Raw genomic sequence first — 4,656 nt, 5'->3', positions numbered from 1 at the left:
AGCCTATTACTCTAATAGTAACACTAATATCAAGTACTCAAGGAAATTCATCTGCATCAACTTCAAGTGAAAATTCAAGTGAAAGAGTACCATGCTTTAGAAGCTTACGAGAAATTTATGAGATAACTGAAAATCAAGACAATCTTATTCTATATTGCCTCTTTGCCAATTGCGAGCCTATGGATTTTCAAGAAACTATAAAGAGCAAAAAGTGGAAATATGTGATGGATGAAGTCAAGGTGATTGAAAAGTAAGGTACATGAGAGTTAACTCCACTTCTTGAAGGGCATAAGACAACTAAGGTTCGAGTTGATAATGAGTATGTAATAACACTAGCAAAGAATCCAGTTTTCTATGATAGAAGTAAGCACATCGATACACGTTATCACTATATCATAGAGTGCGTTACAAGAAAAGAGATACAAGTGGAATACATAAAGTCTCAAGATCAAGTTGTTAATATTTTTACCAAGTCACTCAAATTTGAATACTTCATCAAGATACGATATTTGCTTGGAGTCACAAAATCAAGTTTAAGAGGGGTGTTGAAAATTAAACTTAATTTTATTGATGGAAATAAAATATTATGGATAGAGATAGAATGATGAGGTGATAATTCTGGATGAGAGTTTGTGATAAGATAAAGATAGAATTTGATGAGGTGGTAATTTTGATAAAGATAAAAGTTCGTGAAGATAAAATAAAAAAAAAGTCTAAATTTATTGCATGTGAGATTAGTAATCCAATAAGAATATAAATATGTTTCTTCTCCAATGAATTAAGTTGAGTTTATTTATTTTATTCTCCTCCTCTTCCACGTAGAGTGAATTCTTTTCCCATATCTCTTTTATTTTTTCTCCCAAAATTGTTTTTCAACTTTAGGTCTTATGCCTGGAACTCCATCTTCGGTTTCTTCTGTTATGTCTCCCTTCAAGCCGCCCATGTCTTCATCTGCCTACTCAATCTCAGGTTGGCCTCAGCCAAATCTGCCTATCCTGAATCTTCCTGCAAGCAATATCCAATCAAGTAGGCTGTGCTCATCTCTCAGTGCAAGAAATATGCCTATGGAGGACCTTTGAGTTTGATACTCAACAGCTGTTAAATGATGTATGCTAATGTCGCCTGAGCACGTTGGTTGGGAACCGCTTTGTTCTTGATGAGCTTTTATTAGCTGAGATTGCTCCATCTCCTAGGTTTAATTCTGATCAGGGGTCCATTTTTTCGCCATCTCACAGGGCTGCTATATTCAGTCAAATACAGCAGCAGCAGCAGCAGCAGCATGGTTTGATACCCATTAGCACTGGTGTATTCTCACCAAGGGCTGCTGATGGCCAACATTTGCCTGTTCATTCTTCTTTGTTACAGGCATCACTCATGCATCTTCCCCTAGTTTCATGTCTCCACGAGGTGCGGAGCCTCCCTCTCCAATGAGGCAGAGACAGCAGCAGACTTTACGTGGCCTTGCACCGAATTCTTCTCCAATTGTTGGCTCTCCTGTTTGGAGAGTGAATCGCGAAGAGCTTGGTCGTCTCAAGCGATCATCGTCCTTTGAGATGCATGGAAATGTAGATGAGCCTGATCTGGCATGGGTTCGTTCACTAGTAAAAGAATCACCATGGTATCTTTGACGATGGTGGCCTTTCTGCTGGGCCTCTCATTTATGGTGAGTATTCAAGCTCAAATAATAAGTTGGAGCACAATAATTAAAAATAATATCAAATTAATTTTAATCAATTGAGATTTATCACACAATTAAGATCTACATGAATTAAATAGTACTTTCAAATCTATTATATTTATTATTATACTTATAAATTATAGTGTTGGTGCGGGAAGCATCCGACGATCGAACTCAAGTTTTGATAATGGCAAAGGGATTCAAAGTTAAGTTTAATTGATATCTAATGTGTATGGTTGAGTGTTTCAGGAAAGTCCTAACTGCGGTTAGACAATGGAAAAACCCTAGGGGGTGGTAACCCTAGGTCATAAAGGGTGGTAACCCTATGCGAGAAGTCTTGACGGTTCGGAGCTTCGGGCAAAAATCCTAGGGGGCGGTAATCCTAGGTTAAAATCCTGGTGTCGTGAACCGGGTAGAAGTCTGGATGGGTCGAGGATCGGACATCCAGCATGAAGACCGGAAGCTTAAGACGCTGAGCAAAAATTCAGTCGGTCTGGAGGACCGAACTGGCAAAAGGTAAATCTCCTGAGTGGAGTAGGTGAGGACATGTTCCCTGTAGAGGGAACAGTAGACATCGGTTCGACCTAGGGTTTCCGGTAGGAAATCCGAAGTCAGAACCGGATAGTCCGGAGACTGTCAGAATATTCTATTGTCATATTTTATGTGTGCTAACTTTGTTTTGCAGGGTATGTGCGTGTTTTGTGGAATAACATGTCTTGCAGGGATAAAGGAGCAAGCCAAGCCTCGGATAAACAGTGTCTGAGGCGCCTCCATGGAGCTTGGAGGCGCCTCGGGTGCAAACAGTGTCAATTACACTTATTTTAAGATCTACATGAATTAAATATACTCACTCCATTACTTCAAAATAAGTGTCCCTTGGAAAGATGTTATAATTGTCTTCCAGATTATTTTTTCTTTTGTATCTTTGGTTGCACATGTTGTTCTTGGCTACGACCTTACTCTAAACATAAGTTAAACTCTCGCTCTCTATAATGTGCTTTCCTTGGTTATAATAATTTGAATCATGGATATCATTGTTTCCATATTTCAACCGGGTGGATATATATTTCTCGACATGTTACTTTTGATAAATTTTTTTTCTGTTTGTAGTTGCTACCTCAGATGCTCCTTCAAATAATCAAGGAACTTATCTAATATCACCAAGAAATATACTAGAATCCTCATATATTGATTCATCAAGATATATTGAAAGTACAAGGGGGGGGGGGTATCTTGGGTCCTGCTCCATCTCCACAAATTCTTTAGCGGCTAGTGGTGATCTATTCTTTAGTTTTGATTCTCATCCATTTGACCACTCATCTTTGAGTAGCTCTGATGATGATACTCCTCGACGAATGCTTCCTCTAAGTGATATTTATACACGATGTCAACCAATTTCCACTCATTATCCTCTTTCATGTGCTCTTATTGCTTTTTCAAATTTTGTTGAACCTGCTAGCTTTAAACAGACAATCAAAGATCCAAATTGGCGTATTACAATAACTACATAATTTGATACTCCTATTCACAATATAACCTAGAGCTTAGTTCCTCGTACTCCATCTATAAATATTGTGGGCTCAATGAGTTTACTGAATTAAGTATCGTGCAGATGGATCTATTGAATGTTACAAAGCTCACCTTATTGCTAGGCTTTAATCAGCAACGAGGTATTGACTTCAATGATACTTTTAATCTAGTTGTCAAAATTACAACTATCAGATTGCTACTATCTATAACTGTTAGCTCCAATTGGTCGATACGATAATTAGATGTTTCCAATGCTTTTCTTCATAGACACCTTGAAGAAAGTATTTATATGGAGCAACGACCTGGATTTATCCACTTGTAACTTCCAACACATATGTGTCAACTTTAGAAATCTATATATGGTTTTCGACAAGCACCTCGTGCATGGTTTCATCATCTATCTACCTGGCTTCATACCGAGGGATTTTCTGCCTCAAAAACATATTCTTCCCTATTCTACAAATGTAATAAGGAATTTTCAATATTTATTTTGATTTATGTGGATGATATATTAATCACTAGTAGTGATCAAAATGACATTACTACTTTACTCCATCTTCTTTGTTAAGAGTTTTCTATTCGGGATCTTAGCAATGCTCGTTTTTTCCTTAACATAGAGTTTCTCTCACATTCTGAAGGTTATCTTCTCTCTCAAAGAAAATATATTACTGGACTTCTACAGCGAATTAAAATGGATGGTGCACGTCCTATCTCCACACCAATCATTGAAGGTGATTTCACTGCACCTTCATCCTCCTCTTCAATGTTTGACCCCCAGATATATCGAAGTATTGTTAGTGCTCTATAATATGTCACCATTACAAGATCCGATATTACTTTTGTTGTGAATCATGTCTGTCAATTTATGCATGCTCCTACTGAACACCATTAGAAAGGTGTTAAGAGAATCCTTGGATATCTCAAAGGCACTATTGTACATGGTCTTCTTTTATATCATCATTCCTCACGAGAGTTGATTGCCTACAGTGATGCAGATTGGGTTGAATCTGCTGAAGATAGATATTTTACTAGTGGATATGCCATATTTTTTAGGTAGAGCCGTCAATTTAGGTTGGGCCCGTCGGGTTGGCCTGCCTTACCAAATAATTTAAGTGAATTTGGTTGAAAATTTATCAACCCATCATCTGGAGGGCATAAATGGATCAGCTCGCACGGGTCGCGAGTTTAAGCGGGCTAACCCGTGGCGGGCTCGGGCTGGCTCGGCCACGGGTTGGCTCGCGGATCTCACAAAAAAAAAAATCAATCAATATTTCAAACTAAATTAGAATTATAAATGAATAATAAATATCAATCCAATGGTTGAGATTTCTCCTGTTATTGTAGCTGTAACAGTAGAACGTAAAAGTTAAAACCCTATTTGCCATCCGCTTGAGACTGCTTCGACTTGATTGAATCGCTGCTACCTACCTCGCACAATCGCACTCGCA

Source organism: Zingiber officinale, chromosome 7B (assembly GCF_018446385.1).
Source record: "Zingiber officinale cultivar Zhangliang chromosome 7B, Zo_v1.1, whole genome shotgun sequence".
Taxonomy (NCBI): domain Eukaryota; kingdom Viridiplantae; phylum Streptophyta; class Magnoliopsida; order Zingiberales; family Zingiberaceae; genus Zingiber; species Zingiber officinale.
This window is presented reverse-complemented; position numbering follows the sequence as displayed.